The sequence below is a fragment of the Macrobrachium nipponense genome, chromosome 2, assembly GCF_015104395.2.
Source record: "Macrobrachium nipponense isolate FS-2020 chromosome 2, ASM1510439v2, whole genome shotgun sequence".
In the NCBI taxonomy this organism is placed as follows: domain Eukaryota; kingdom Metazoa; phylum Arthropoda; class Malacostraca; order Decapoda; family Palaemonidae; genus Macrobrachium; species Macrobrachium nipponense.
This window is the reverse complement of record NC_087201.1, coordinates 105928118-105945672: the sequence shown is the minus strand read 5'-3', so window position 1 is coordinate 105945672 and position 17555 is coordinate 105928118. Positions and strand designations below refer to the sequence as shown.

Below are 17555 nucleotides of genomic sequence, written 5' to 3'. Positions count from 1 at the left end.
TATGCTAAAGTCCTAATATATGCAGTAAAAATGGGGTTGAACATTACATGCAGTTGAATATTACTCATGTACAGTATTTTGCCTTTTTGGAGTCATATTTCTTCCGTCGGATCGGTGTCGTAACCCTAGAACATGTGTTGCAAGCCTGGAAATATAATTTACTGGGGTGTTTTTGTAGGGCTTGGAACGAATTAGGCAATTTACATGTAAAATGCGGTTCAAGGTATGAAAAGCTCATGTTACGAAGGCTGCCTCGGAAAGGATTAATTTTGTATGTCGAGGTACCACTGTACAATAATATGAGAATACATACAATATTATTGGATGCAGTGAATTATGTACAACTTTTTAAAGGATTTATGGAAAAGGTGCACAATTAATAAAATAACACCATGCATTTTTCGGAACAGTGGCGGACAAGAATGAACATGAAAAAACATCCCCTGACAACGTGGAGCGTAGTAACATTTAAAAGATTGACACATCAATCGCTAAATTTGCACACTTTTTAACTTTATATTTTCGGAAGAGTGGCAGATGGCGGCTTACAAGAACGAACATGAAAAAACATCGTATTTGATAATGTGAAGGGCAGTTTCAAAAGCTGCCTTTTTATCATATTTCTGCACAGAAATATAAATACCCTATACGTAATACATTTGCATACACATTTTAAACATAAAAGCGTGAACATTTTTAAAATCGACACATCGATCGCTATTTTGCACTTTTTTTCAACTCTATATTTTCGGAAGAGCGGCAGGCGGCGGCTCACAAGAAAGAACATTAAAAAACATTGCATTTGATAATGTGAAGGGCAGTTTCAAAAGCTGCCTTCGTATCATATCTCTGTGCAGAAATAAAAATACCCTATTTTCTTACAAATTTTAAACATAAAAGCATGAACATTTATAAATCGACACATCCATAGCTAAATTTGCACTTATGTAACTCAATATTTTCAGCATAGAACAGCGTCAGAGGCATAGATTTTACCCTAATACCTATGTAATAACTCTCCATAAAATTTGTTATTATAATTTGCATAACCTTTATGGTCTGAATGTATGAACTCGTTAGACAATGGCGCTAGCGGTGTTATTAACTGAAAATTGTGCCGTAAAAATACCTTATTTTTTTAATGAATATTTTTGACGACAGCCGTAAAACCTATTCGCCGCTGAGCGATTGCGCCGTTAACCGCGGGCCGCCTGTAGTTGTATTTAGAATAAGGAAGTTAAGTATAAAACTTATTTTTCTTACCAGATCCAATTATATTGCATGAATTATATTATATAAAATAAGAACATTGCAAGCAATGTTTACATTCTGAAAATTATCTGCTGATTTAGTTTTACTGATATAATTATTGCCATTAGTTGCTAAATGGAACATTTTAGAGATCTATTTTTCCTGTAAATTAACAAAACTTGGCAAAAAAATGCAGCTTGCCTTTAAATGTAAAACAGATTTTGACGTAGGAAAAACCCATTTTTGGTAGCCCACTGTGAGTCCTCAAAGCAGTGTCTTATATCAAGGTATTAGGCTTGTGCTGAGTTCTCAAGTCAGTAATTGCTAACATGCTTCCACATCCGGAAGTGGATCGGTTTTCCACATGAGAGAACCATCAACTTCCAGTATGTGTCTGAACCTGGACATTCAGGCAATAGGAAGAGATTCATTCTTACAAGACTGGAATGAAGGGAGGATGATAAACCTACTTCCTTTATTGTTCCAGATTTTGAAAGCTTTGAGCAATCTACTAGCTTTCAAGGGAGCCGCTTACCTAGTGGCCCTGAATTAGACAGACAATCATTGACTCCTTTTTTCTTAACAGCAGGCAAGAGAATAGATTCCATTGCCATCCCTTGTTCTGTCCCAGACTGGAGGGTAAGTTGCTTACGCATTCTCCTTTTTAATCTTGTCTAATGACTATTCATCTTGAACAGGCAAATGCACGAAAAGAGAAGCTCTTGGATTCGTATGACCTGCAGCGCTTCCTTAGCGACTATCGTGACTTGAGCTCGTGGATTACTTCGATGATGGGCCTTGTAAGCTCAGACGAATTGGCGACCGACGTAACTGGAGCAGAGGCTTTATTGGAAAGACACCAGGTACGTTGTTAATTCCTTGATTGTCCACAGGTTGAGAGATGTTGCTCAGGCAAAGCCTATATGTATCAGTTAATATTTTGTTATTTATTTCATGTTTATAATATCAAGGTTGTCTCCTTTGGTGTGCTGAGTTCTCCTGTAAAGTTGCACTTGTTGCCAAACCCATTTGAACTTACATTATTGAAATTGTTTGATTTTCATCCCTCATCCATATATTGGTAATAACTTGTCCAGAATGTCAAGAGAAATGTCTTGCTAGGTACTAGTAGAAACTGTTAAAAGCAATCCCAGTGCATAAATGCAGCTGGTAGAGTACTTGACTGGGGAATACATAATAAGTAGCCAATGTTGGGAAAAGTTTACTGTAATTTCATGTCAGCTGCCTATTTGTAATAGTGTGTAGAGTTCGATCAAAATTTTAAAACGGAACTGCTGTGGGAAAAGAACTCAAAAAATATACTTTGAAAGTTTCTTGAAAGTGCATTGAAGAGTCTGCTCAGCATGAGCCACAGCTCCTTTAAAATGTGAATGAAGTGGTAACATGGGAAGTTTGTGTTTACAACTAGCTCATTTAGTGATCAGTTAATTTAGAACAGTAAGAGTTTCATGGGACATACAGGGTGGAATCAACTTTCTTTGGCTTTAAGTAATCCCAAAGAAATAGCAATTATTTTTAGACAAATAGCCTTCAAGCATTTTTTATATGTGACTTACCCAGTAATTATGTAACTATAGTTTTCCAAATACAGCAGCCTAAATTCAAATGTTGTGGGTAGCGCTTTGATTGCTTAGTGTAGGTATACAGTGCTGTCCCCCAACGGCAATACTAGGAAAGACTTAGCTAATCAGTTCATTCTGTTTTCTGCCATACTCGACTAAACATTGAGTACTTACAGCAGCCTGTTCATATTTTCCGGTTATATCACTGCACTGGAATTCAGTAGTTATACAATCACTGGAATGCATTCATAGTCTGTGAGTAGGGTGAGTCTTGTCTTTTGTTTATTTAATTTAGATTATCCTCAAACCAGATAATTACCTAAAAAAAAGTTTTTGAATGTATAGGCTATGTGCAAGTTGTCGGTTAATAATTGCCTTAAGTAATCTCTTGATGTTACATTATTCCTTTAGGTCAAACTTTTGGTTTTAGATTTTGTTTACCGGCCATAGGCTATTAGGAAGACACCAGTAAATAATTACTTTGAAGTAATTTGTGAATGTTACACCATTGTTTTAAGCCAAAACTTTGGCATTTATGTTTTGCTTGCCGGGCTTGCTACGTGCAAGTTGCCATTAATAATTTCCTTAAAAGTGGTTCTTGAATTTAACGCCTTTCAATTAGGACAATTCTTTTGCATTCATGATCGCTCATGGGACATAGGCTATTCGTAAGCTGATGGTAAATGATTACATTAAAGTAGTTCTCAAATTTTTTACCATTCCTTTGTCCCAAACCCTTGCGTTTGTTATTTATTTACTGGCCTTAGGCTACGTTGAAGTTGCCAGTTAATAATTACCTGTAAAGTACAGTATATACTCGGGTATCATGCGACTTTGGAAGACCTAATTTTGGAGCTAATTTTAAGGGTGTCATATCATACATGAGATATAAAATTTGAGTATCTAATAATCACATATTAGTATCGTATGATAAAATACAACCATGATGGATATGTATTTTCATATTACTATTTGTATTGAATGCAATTTAGAGCGACTTTCTTGCTTCTAGTTAGCACAAATGAATCTCGGGATACTCTATTTATATATATGGGACATGGTTATTTTACGTTATATGAAGTGTTTTCCAAGTCGAAGCATCACTTAAAAAGTATTGTTTGTGAACGAAATTCAGTTATTTTTTTGTTAGAAGATGACGGCGAGGGCATGTTTATTGTATAAACAAAAATCAACAGATGTCGTTTGATATTTTCACTTGACCTTATCAGAATACTATGAGCTTGATGTATTTTATCTTTTATTGGAGTGAAAACAGTAAATTGTGTTTTTTCATACACAATAGTTTTGATTATAACACATTTCTCTCAAATTTTGTTTCCGGTTGAGTTGGATGGTACTATACTGAAGTTTGTGAGAATTTCATCCATGTTGCCGATGCACGATAATAGTCGTTAGCGGATCAACATTCTTTCCTCAACTTTAGCTAAAACTTACAGATTAAATTTATCAATACTATATGCCCTAGCTGATCTTTTCTCCATAGCGAGTAAGAATATAGTAATGTATAAATATATCAGTCCTATTCTCCTTAACGTCATTTGTAACACAACTACAGTAATGTTTTACTATCATACGATGGTTGAAATGCAAGCAAAAAGGCTGTTATTATCGGATTTGGTTCGTAGCAAATCAGCTGTTTCTGGGTGTATGCGTTTTCAAAACAAGTACAGTGGTACCTCATTTGTTGAATGTTTATGTTGAACTTTCCGTTTTTTGAACAAAATTTTTGAGAAAATTGTTTGTCATTTGTTGAACAAATGCTCGTACTTCGAACTGACTGATTACCTAGTTTATACATGTATTACACGGCCTACTGGGTCTTATAAGTTAAACTATATTAAATATTTGTTTAATTTACAATATATAGTTTAATGATAACCATATTCGACAAAATAAATAAAAGTATAAAGCATTTAAAATAAAATTTAGCTTTCAATATAACATTTAGTGTTCTCTTAAACCAAGGTCACTGTCACTCCCCCACACCAGGGAGAAGACATACCAGAGGTCCAAGGGAGCCCAGGAGTTTACATACAGGTTGTCGCCACCTTAGTCGACCCTGTTGTTGGTCCCAGGTATTGACAGACACCCGCTGGAAAGGCATATTTCTGGAAGTGTGATAAGAGGAGATGACTATCTGGTCCCTCGGATCTCATAGACTTGAAGTTACTGTCCTGTTCCTGCGCACCGAGAAGACATACTGGTAGTTGAAGGGAGTCCCAAGGGGGTTGCCCCCATTAGTTGCCCCCACATTGAAGCCCGTAGCTATTCTCAGGTATTGGCAGGCAGCCACTGAAAAGGCATCTTGATGGATGTGTAGTGAGAGTGCCACTGGAAAGGTGTCTTGGTGAGTGGTGCTCAGTAGTCAACGGATTCAGAAGAGTCGTCTCCCGACAAGATAGTTCTTATTATACTTAATAATAGTAATAATATTGATCTTTCTGTGCTAGCGCCTAGATGTTTGAAGCATCGTAAGCAACCTCTTGCTTTCGATAGCCAGTCCTCTCCCAGGCATTCGCTGCTAGGTGTGTCGACTTGGTCACTGTCACATACACTACAATTTTAAAGGGGGAGATTCCAACTTGTCGTCCATTGAAGAGGAAGTTGATCAGAACTGCTCCTGTGTTGGTATAATTGAGCCTTCTCAAGTACTTTTTGTCCTGGCGCTCATCAGAATATGTAGTACTTATTCTTCTGATGAGCACCAGGTATTGGTGCCTAGGTGCTTGGATCTCTCTTGAATCGTTTTATTTATTTATTTATTTTTTTTATTGTCGAGCACCAGTCCCTGTTTTGTGCTCTGTGCCATCTGAGGCACCACACTCCCTTGCTTGCTCCAGCTTGCTTGGCACTTTCCATGCCTCCCCTGGTGCCAGTTGCTGGTAGATATGGTGCTAGCTGTTGGATACATGACGACATAGTCTCTGCATTCATCTTTGTCAACACCAGGGGATCCTTCGCTAGTACCTTTGTGCCACCACTTGGAGGATTGGATTGGCTTCCTTTAGAGGGAGTGGATTAGCTTCCTTTAGAGGAAGAAGTCTGTTGCCAAGAGAGGGATATCACTGTCATCCATCTCTTCTGATGATGAAGATCCAGACCATTGACAATGCTCTTGCCTCTTCATATTCTAGCCTTCTGAGGATTTTTTTAGTGAACTTCCCGCACTTCTTTGTGCCAGTGCTTACCAGTTATGCCTGCTTCTACTTTCCTTATGAGGAAACTTCTTTGGATCCTTGCCTTCCCAAATTAGTGCTCTCCTCTTTATAGAAGAGATCCCTGCTTGAGGCAGAGGATTGGTTGGCAGTCAAGAGGGATCAAGGTAAAGCTCCTTTCGCTTTTCTTCTGTGAAATTTGCTGAAGAGGTGGTATCATTTTGATTCCAACAGGGAGCATCCTTCCTCATGGCTGCCAACTCTTGAAAGACTAGCTCACCTGGTGCCCAGCCCCTGTAGCGCCATATCATACTCAGAGTGTATGCCAGCTCCCGAGTCCCTAGTTCGCCTGACATCTAGCTCATCTGGTGCCAACTATGGTCTGGCTCTAGCTCTTGCTACAAGCTCCCAGCAGTGCTCCCCAGCTCTGAAGTAGTATAGAGAGCTCTGTTCAGTTGGAGTTTTTTTTTCAGGAATTCCCTGAACTGAACAGGAATCGAGGACTATTCATAACCTATGAAATTATGGCAAGAACCCTTCTCTTCCTCAGTCTAAACATAGTGTCTTCCATTTTATATGGATTTCATGTTTGAGCAACTCAGTGTTGTGGAGTATTTTTTGGCCAACTCTGAAGCGAAGCTAAGGTTGTAAAAACCACCTCTACCTCTAGGTTTCAAGCGTTATTTGCTCTGTACGCCCATTCTGCTATCAAACTATTGAAGGCATAAGTGATCTTCACTTTTTACTATTTCTTTTTTTTAGGTGTAGGAATTTTTCAATACTTCGACATCATTTTCAGTGACTGGCATGACATTGCAGAAGGAAGCACAGGATGTTCTCCTGTTATCTCTTCACCTTTTCAGTAAGGTGGTGAGATTGGAGAGCCAGGGGGTACACCTAGAGCACCCACCTACTTTCTGTAGGTGTTGGTGTTTTCTAGTTTTTATTTTGGTGCTGTGCCCAGGGTAATGGCAGGCACCTATCATACTTTGCTTGCCTTAAGAGCAGTCCCCTCACTGCAGAGTTTGCCCCTAAGTAGGAGGTGACCCTTGGCTCTACCGCCACGCCACATATGAGTTAAGATGAGCACCAACCAGAGGCAGTTTTTATCTGCAATGGCTCGCTTTAACTGTTTGGAATGACAAGCATTGTTTTTTCAATGCTAGCAACTTTTCTATTTCAAATTCATTACATGACTTAATGCTTTGAGTTAAATATGTCTATGATCCCACCTCCTTTCAATGTGGAATTAGCTATGTAATTACCGGGTAAGTCTCATACATAAAAATAGTATTTTTATAAAAAAATAAGGTTATGTATATACTTACCCAGTAATTATATGATCGAAGCCCACATGCCTCTCCTCTGATGGACATTATGCATAAAACAATGAAGTGAATAACTATGTCATTCCTAGTATTGCCGTTGGGAGTTGGCACTGTATACTTACACTGAGCAATCGAAGTGCTACCCCCAAAATTTGAATTTAGGCTGCCGTACATGGATAACTATAGCTATATAATTACTGGGAAAGTATATACAAAACTTTATTTTATTATAAAAATATTATTCTTTCCATAATATTTTATTGGTTTGGTAATTTTGAAGGAACTATGATTAATATTCTTACATAGAATAGGTTTACAGATGCTGTCATGAAATTTCTGTAAATTTAAAGGTCACCAGAAATTTTAATATGAAGCAAACTTTATTAGATTTTAATTTTGAAATAATAGACTGAAAAATTTTACACTGAACAAATGCATGGGACTATAAATTGAATAAAAAAAAAAACCTGAGTGAGCGATCACTTAGTCTTTTAGATATGTTCAGGATATTCACTACAGGGAATTTAACAAGGTACAAAAGACTAAGGAAGAAGAAGAGGCAATGTTGTAGTTTTGTAATTTCACGTTTCTCATCATTGTAATTTGTCTAAGAAGAGAAAAAATAGTAGACCCTTTCATATGTCAGATTTGGAAATAAATTAGTTAAGGAAATGTCAGAATTTTCATAATTTTTTTTTATCTAGTTGTTGGATTCTAGAAGTACAGAAAGTTAAAATTTCAGAATATTTATAAAAGAGAATCCTTTTGGGTCTGTCTTATAACTTGCAAGTATTTAAATTTTATCTGGTTAAACTACTTACTACTTCTAATAATCATTATAACAATATCCATTTCAAAAGTGAATTTCTTCTGATCCAACCAGTGTTTGAATTTGTAATGCTGTACAGTATATATTACTGATACTATGGAAAGAAAACAAATGCTATAGAATTATAGTATTCTGGAATCAGGACCGACATTGTGGATCAGGAATAGAGCAGATTAGTTGATAAAAAAAATCAAAAATTTTCTAAACATAATTGCAAGGACCCTGCATTAATTGCAATTCAGTGTGGGTTGCTTTTATCAGTTGATGCAAGTTCCAAAGACAACTTGATGGATTGGACAAATCTCACACTAATAGTCTATTTATACTGGGAAGTCCTGTTTTTTAATAAATGCCTTAATACTTTTTAAATATTAATCATCAGTAAATATTTTGAAGTAAAGTTATTCAATATGGAAAAGAGGAAAATTAGAGACACAACAGAATAAAATAGAACCGAGACGTCAAAACTGTGAAGTACAGCAACAAACAGAGGAGTTTAGGGTGAACTAATGCAGATATAAAAGTAAAATCATTAAGTACACTGCTATCCAGAAAAAAGCAAGGCTAGAACAGGAGAAGGGAGCAGCAGTTGTAAGTAAAAGTTTATTACAAAAGTTGAAGACACATAGAGGTTCATACAACTGTGATTATAAGAATTATATGGCATCAATAAGAATTAGATGGATTCAACAAGGCTGCTAATATTACATACAGAGATGGACTTATCTTCATCGTTTTTAATTATTACACTTAAGCTTATTTCCATGTGCCATTTTAATTACACTCGTTAAGCTTATTTCCACATGCCATTTTAATAAACTTTTTTACTGGCAGTTACTATGTTGCTATTTTTCCAGTACTAGCTATGCTTTCATTTGTCTTTTAAGTCTAATGAAATGGTACTTGTGTATTGAAGTGAAGTTACATAATAAAAAAACTGTTAGTCCATATATGTTAATAAAACTGTTTTAACAGTTGATAAAGTTTTATCTTTATGAAGTTAAGTGGTCATTTTGCATAATCTGTATGTGGAGCCAGGATGAAAACCATGCTATTATTAATCTGTCAAAAAATTTAGGATATTTCCAGTAAACTTAGTTTTTAAAGTTTTTATTTCAGGATTAACAAATTTAAGTTAACAATTGTTTTAATCGTATTCATTGTTTTGGGACTTTGCAAACATTCGCATTGTGGTTCTCTACATTTTTAAGTGAAGGCATGGCATACACATATGTACTGGAATGTTTTTTGCTATGCTATAACAGATCCCAGGTACTTTGTCTCAGAATTAGTTTTTCTGATCTCTGTATACCATTTATCTCATAAAGATGAAGGTGGGCATAGTAGAACCTTTTAATAGTACAGGCCTGGTTTCAGAGGAAGTTTCAAGGTCTAGTTTTTGCTATACATTTACAGGCACTGAACTCTATAATACATAAAATTATTGAATGGTTATAGGTGGATCTTGGTCAGTGGGATATCCATAATATAATTTTTTTTTGGGGGGGGGCCAGAGTTTCATGCTAAAACCACCATATGTCTTTTCATGCTAAAACCACCATATGTCTTTAATTTTAGAGGAAGGGAGGATCTGTCACCCGATTAACTGATTCAATTAGTGATGTTTTGCCAACCCTCTGAGAATTGAATAAATTAAGTCAGTGGTTTGGTGAGTAAAGAATAAAGAAATATTTGGTGAATATAACTGGAAACAGCAATGAGAATGTTGAAGGATGGAGAGTAATGTGTTAGAGTGGTAGATTAAAAGAGCCAAAGAGAAATAGTGAAGCAGTGTTGTAAGTTACAAGGCCAATCTTAATGAGGCATTTGTGAAACAACTTAGGTTGTTAGTGATATATATCAAGATAGGAAGTAGAAAACACAAGAAGAGGTTGAAGAGATCATGAATCAAAATATTGACTAATGTAAGAGGTATGTAAGATGACATCATTCAGGAATAAATATAAGAAAGGAAGAAGCTGCTAGAGTAGAAGATATTTGGAATGATATGGACAACGTACATGCGAGGTGCAGAGGAAGCAAGTGGCCATGTAGTTTCCATATGGGGAGAAAAGTGGTGGTAAAAAAAAAGGTACGTACCATGTTCAGTTAGGCAGTAATCTAGGACTTGAAGGATTGGGAGGTGAGATACATACAAGGTGCTGAGGAATTATATACAGAAGAGGAAAGAAAAGCTAAGATATTTGGTATAGCTATTTTAAGAGCTACAGAAAAGTTGAAGTAGAAAGTTAGAACCAGAGGAAAAAGAAAATGTTCTCATAATATGAAATAAAAAAAAAAAAAAAAAAAAAAAAAAAAAGGAAAAGCAAAGGCAAGATCTGCGTCCGTCAGATGTCTCAAAGGTACAGATTTGAAACACAGTAGAGACCCATCCTTGACCTTACTAGAACTCGAAATAATCGGTTTTTAACGCGAAATTTGAGTAAATTTTACATTTGAACTCAAACGAAAGACCGGAATCCGACCTAATGAATCATATGATTTTTGTTAAAAGTGGTTCGGTCAGTTGCCGCTAGATGGCATTCTACTTATGATCGTTTAAGCCCCCTCAGCTGCTATTGTTTTGAGCAAGTAGTACAGGGCTTGTACAGGCGATTCCTTAGTTTTTGTAGCTTTCTATAGTGTACTATTTTGATTAAATTATTGGTCCTAAGACAGCCATTGCAGACAGGCAGAAGAGGAAAATGGTAAGAACCACAATTGAACTTAAGATTACTATTGAAAATTATTATGAAAGAGACATTCCTGTGACCACCTAAAACTCCTGGTGAGATTTTTAATGGTAGGCTAACCCTTGAAGTGTCGATAGTTGTGTCACTAGTTAACTACAAAACAATCAACACTGTAAACAAAATATCTGTTATAATGGTATAAACCGCAGTTATTCAAGTAAATCACTAGCGATGCAACTTTTGATGGTGTGTAAACAAAACAACTTTAAATACAGTAATTAGTAAAAGTCAAATAATAATTTTGTAATAAGAATAATGATCATTTGAATAAAACCCTTATTTTACTGTATCTAATCATATTGCATGTATTATTTCCATATCAAATTATAATATGAACAGAGTGATCTGCCATTTGCATTCTGGTTTTGTTTACGTTCTTAAGATAATAAGCTGATTTCATTTTAGTGATATGATCACTGTTTTTAGCTGCCAAATGAAACTGGATTTACAAAAGAAAGGTGGGTTTAAGAATTGCAGCTACTTTATTCATAAACATAGCAAATTAAGTGAAGTACTACATATGTGTTTTTGTCAGTTCTGACTTCTTTTGCCTCCCAAAACATTTTGCAGTCTGTTCATTCGTAGTTCCCAGTCGTGTTTGACTTAGGATGCTCATAATTTGTAGTTCCTAGTCATGCTCCACTCACGAGGTTGTTTTTTTTTCTTAAGGGCAATATTTTCTTGGTAGTATATTTTAATCAAACTAAAGGATTTTGTAATATCGATAGTTCCCCAGTTATCCTTAATATTGGGATTATTTCCAGTTTTAAAGGAATGCATTTATGTGACCGACTTCCAATGGGCATCTTCGCCGATGATGATGTCACATTCAGAAAGCATAAAGAGGCTATGAAAAGTACCCCTATTTAACAAGGATATTTATATTGAAAAAACAATTTTATGATGGTTTACATGTGCTCATGCCACTAGTTGACAACATAACTGTGCAATTTTTCTTAAGTTTCTGATAACAGACATAATTCAGCTTATTTTTAATATTTTATGAATTTTTGTAATAATAATTAGGCTTGATTTTCAATGTTTTATTATTAGCAAAAATATTTGTGCTTACCTCTTACAGTACATACTACAAACCTAGCCTAACTTATGACGCTCAGTCAACCATTGGTAATATGGCTGCATTGGATGTACGTGGGCCAGTTATTTTGACACAGTATAAGTACTTACATGTATTTAACAATGAAAAAAGTGCATCTAATACTGTATGTTATTCAAAACTGAACTTATTTAATTGCAATTTATGTTTAATGTTTTGTATTAAAAGGCAAGGTTAGGGTAATAACTGGTGGTCAAGAACTGATTAATCCATATTCAGTTACTTCTTATTGGAAAAATTAATTCAGATCTCTAGTAAATCACAATTCATTGATTCTTCTGGAACAGATTAGCATTGAGGTCCAGGGCTCTACTGTACTAACTGGCAAAAGGATGATGATTTAAAATGAAGATGGTCAGATTATTTTTAACATTTGTTTAACAGAAAATGAAAGAGGGGATATAGCAGATGTAGGAAAGGTGGAGGGCTTGTGACGGATATAAATTCTGTAGAGGTAAGGAAAAGATATCAGTGAAATAAAAAATGGCAAAGCACCAGGTCCATCGGAGGTCCAAATTAGAGTGTTGAGGGTGCTAGGTTTAGAGGGTGAAGAACAGCTACTGGAAGTTGCAAGGACAATTTGGGAGGATGAAGTAATCCCAAATAACAAGAGAAGAAAGTCTTATACTAGATGTGTTTAAACAGAAGGGAGATATTATGAAGTGTGGTAATTATTGAGGAATCATACTAACAGAACATTTGATATAGGTTTTTAAAAAACTACTTTTAAGAGTGAAGACATGATAGAATACTAAGGGAGGTAGTATTTTGTTGTTGAAAAAAAGGGGAAAGTGCCAGGAAAGTCATTTTGATTGGTTGAAATGATGTATGAATCAACAAGGACAAAAGTAACAACAGCATGTAGCAAAACCAAATTCCTTGAAGTTGGAATAGGTATACATCAAAGATTGACGCATAGCGTGCTTGTACTGGTTATGGATGTAAGAAGTGAAGAGATTAGTCGTGGATTAATGGTATAAAGGTAAGTGAGAATTAAACTTAAGGTTATGTTGACTGGCAAGCAGGGAGGGGATAGGGTATTTATACAAGATAAAAGAGGCCATTTGAAACTGACATAGAATTTCAAGTAGTACTTATGATCTACTTTAAGTCAGGACGGAGGGTGTGAATCTGAGATTGAAAGCAGGATAAATGCAGCTTGGAGAAATGAAGGTAGGTGGTAAGGGTAGTGTGTAACAAAATGCCAAATACATAAACCAAAAATAAAGATCTGTTATACTGCAAGACCAGTGGTGATGTATGGTTCAGAAACATAGGCATTAAGAAAGAGAGGAGCAGAGGTTGGAGCAAGCAGGAATGAGGATGCAGGAGTGGAATTTGGGGATTTTGCTGTTTGAGAGGCTAGAAAATTAAGAAAATAAGTGTTGGAGTTGGTATAGATTGCTGATGTGACATGAGTACTATGGAGATTGAGATGGCTTGGACATGTGGTAAGGATGAGAGAGGAGGAAGGAATGGGTAGACCCATTAGGGATAGCAGGTTGAGAAGAAGGCAGAGGATTAGAAGACTTTGTTGAAGTGAAGGAGGATTGAGGGAAAGGTTTAGCGAAGATGTCCTAGATAGAAAATAGTTGGAGAAGATGCATCAGGGCAACTGACCCCATAGCTTAAGGATGGTGATAGGGATGAAGAAGGAAATCCGATTAAACTACTCAATAATAACAGTAATAAGCTTCTTGGTACTGTATTCCGATAGCAAATGACATTAGGTTTCCTACTTAGTTGTTTGATTTTACCTTCATTGTAAGTCCTCCCAAATGTTGAAAATTGATGTTCCTCATGGTTTTATATTCTTGTCTTTTGAAAAATAATAGATTATTATACATTAAACAAATATAATTAAATCCTCATAGTAATTTTTTTTCATAGATTTGAAGATTTCAGTAAGTGTATGACATTGTCTAGCCCACAAAACTAAGTGCCTACACTGCGAATCTTTGCTCGTCCTACAGGTATTATAACTTTTTTTTTTTTTTTTTTTTTTTGCACAGGATTCTGAATATTTTGTGGTTGTTATTCAGTATCTAGATACCTATATTAAATTTAATAGTAAACTGACAGAAGTGTATCAAAGCACTAAATTATAGATACTATGCGTCTAGAGTTGAAGGATTTGCCGTTTATCTTATGTGAGGTTAAATAAGCTAATAATATGCACTATTTAACATGAGCATTAGGACTACAAAATGGTATTACTATTAATTAATAGAATAAAAAGCATTTTAATTCCATTTTAACATTGTGAGGAGTCTCCTTGTTTGTTAATAACTCAATAGGAATCTTGAGTTCATACTGAGAAAATGCTGCTCATTCCGATGGACTTATCTTTGAAATGACATCCTTAATTGTTTTCTGTATTTTTTCCTCCTTGTCCCCTCCCTTTTTGCCATTGTTTTTCCCATACCAGCTTGATACATGCCATTCAGAATATGTTACCCAGCCATGTAATGTTCCACTTACAGCTTGTGTTATTTCTTATTGTTTCGTTTGCAAGGAATGTTCCTAGAAGCTTTCTCTTCCTCCACATCTTGAAAATCCATTTGGCAGATCCAGACTCGGAAAAAAAAAATAATATACCATTTTGGCATGGCAATTAAGCTGGCTGTCTTTGCTAAGGTACGAACTTCGGTTCGAGTAGCAGTTATCAGTATGCCTTTTTAAGAAGTAGCGACAGTACTGGCGATAACGAGTCACCCTTCCTTTTCTAGAGCTTCCGAGCCGAGTTTGACTCTCGCTATGGTGTTCCTCAGGTACTGAGTTGTGTTGTAGGTTGTCTGTAGCACACACTACTGACTTTGCTGTGTTCTTATGTTACTTGGGGCCATATCCAGAGGTCTCAAATTCCATTAGTAGATGCTCGATGCTAATGGGTCCGGCCTTTGGGTGACCTCATTATGTAGATTATCCCTGAAGAGTATTTCCTGACCGTTTGCTACTAGCTACCTTTATTCCAAAATATACTAAGTTCCTGTTATGGGCATATGCATTGCTGAAATATGTCATAATGTTTGATGTTTTGTACTTTTGTAAAACTTGACCTTGTTTTGGCTGGGTGGTTGACATTTTTTTATAACTTAGCAAGCAGGAAATGCTTTTCCTTTTTCAGTGTTCAGTCACTAACAACCGCATGGATATTGAATTTCTTCAGGTCAAATGACTGTATTTGCACAAGGGAGCAATTATCACTGTGGTTTTAATTTGAAGATAGATATTATGTAAAATCCTAATGACTTGACTGCAGGGAATGAGTGCTAATGTACTCTTACTCAATTTTCAGGTTTTGAAGTGACAACAAAAATATTTCTTTGGTTACTCCCTGTTTACTCTTTCCTTACATCTGTGTTTGGTGTGTTGATAGTGTTGTATTACTAACCAGGAACAACATTTGTCATTTTCAAGGTTTTCTTCGCATGTTAATTAATATTGATGTCTGTGATGGAAGAGAGATATCAGAAAAACCATGCCATATTTTTCAAAGTAATTTGATACTGTAGACCAAACAGAAATGTTAATAATTTTGGTGTAATCATGATGAATGCTACCAGAACAAGCGAAGTGAAAGATGCTATCTGTTTTAATCCTTTGTTGTTTCACATATTTTTATGTTATATTTACTTCGGTGTTTGACCACATCTAAATTAGGGTAGGTTGGGTATGTGTAGCCATCTGCTTTCCAATACTTTTTGGCATTGCTTAGAGTGGGTGTGTTCATGTGTTTGGGTAATATTTTGTGTTCCTTGTTAATGGTAAATTATGAGTTTATGTGCAAAACATGAAAATGATTTCAAGATTTGTTGTTTTCCATATTTGAAAATGGCAAACACTTTATGTAGCCAAGTTATTTTTAAAGTGTCATCTAGACTAGAGGACTCTTGAAAGAATGTCAAATTTTGCAGCAAATTTTAGGGATTTAGCTTTGAGGTATGCTAAGAGGAAAACAGAATTCATAGTACATACTGTATTATAACTGTGGACTTTTAAAGTATTTGTTTGGAGACTAATTGTCTTTTGTTGGGAGCAGTAATTTTTAAAGAAATATGTCAGGTGTAAATTTGCATTAATACTGTGCTCTAATCAGAAATGGCAGAAAAATTTTAAAGTTATGGTATATTGAAGCATGTTGGTTATTTCAAGGAATAATTGCAGGGTTAAGAAAAGCACAAAATCTGTAGTTATGTGAAAATTTTAGATATGTTGGGATTTAAGATTATCCAAGATTACTTTGTTATTTCAAAGTTGAAAAAATACTGATAAACTTGCGTTGGTACATCATACCCTTTTAAGGAAGCATATCTTTAGTGCTGTATTTTTATGGATATACTGCTGATCATTACATATTTAGCTTTGAATATATAGTAAGGAATTTAGTTAAATTTTGATTACATTTGCCAGCAGAACATATCCATCATGAACTTTGTACAGCAAGCAGAAGGGCTACTGGAGATTTTGAAGTAAAAATCCAGTTCCAAAGCAGTCCTTTTTACTATCCACAATAGAAAAAGGAGCAAAATAACTATCCACAATAGAAAAAGGGGCAAAATAATAGTGTGAGGTCATACATTTTTTTTAGCTTTAGGAGAATTGGTTGTATAATGGACATGAAAGAGCAGCTGTAAGTTGTCTCTCATTAAGGAAAAGGAAGACTTACTGGGTGGACCCCTTAGGAAGATGGATGGGGGTCACATTATTTTGAGGATCCCACATGAATTGCACATTATATACTCTTCCATTTTACATGTAAACCTGAACACGTAGATATTTACATTAAAAAGGAGTAGGAAACCATGTACAGTATTAGAAAGCAGTATGGCTGGACTCCAGTCTCAAGATTACCACTTGGTTATATTTAGGGAAAATGCTTCAGGATGGTCTATACAGTCGTTCCCTGACACCTGTGGTGATAGTATGTGTATTACTGCTGTATTTTGAAAAGACAATGACTGATTAAGGATTTACAGCTAAACTGGAATTGGCACATACAAAAATGTGAAATTAATATTTTCCATGTAATGAATATGATCATGAAATTCCATTTGCATTATTCTTAAATGGGTAAATTTTTCTTAACAAGCCATGTTAAACAGATTCAAACATCCCTCTTTCTTATATTTCAGAATGTTTAAATTTGTTTTCCAGATTGTTTAATTTGTGAAGGGGATGGGTAATTGAGTAAAGTCATATAAAGATTACATATATACTCTGGTGGTCAGTATTGTTCAACACTGAGATGCATTATGAAGCACAATTTGGATGACTTAGGATCATTTTGTTAAATATTGTATATTTTAATTAAACTTGTTCACCAGGCACCTAGCACATCGGTTTTATTTTTTGTCACTGCTGCTTCTCATATCTTCTCACTTCACTGCCACTTTATCATTAACCTCACAACATTATGGCACCTTTGTAGTTCATGTCCAGGCATCATTTCATAAATCTTGAGGGTAAAACTGTTCAAGGTTTTTGGTTCTAATTTAATTTTTAGCACATTTTGTTG

The 17555-nt window shown here is 35.4% G+C and overlaps 1 pseudogene; it reads left to right on the top strand.

Annotated features, from left to right (window-relative positions):
* LOC135221268 (spectrin alpha chain-like) overlaps positions 1-17555 on the top strand; it is a 136960-nt pseudogene that overhangs the window by 81395 nt on the left and 38010 nt on the right.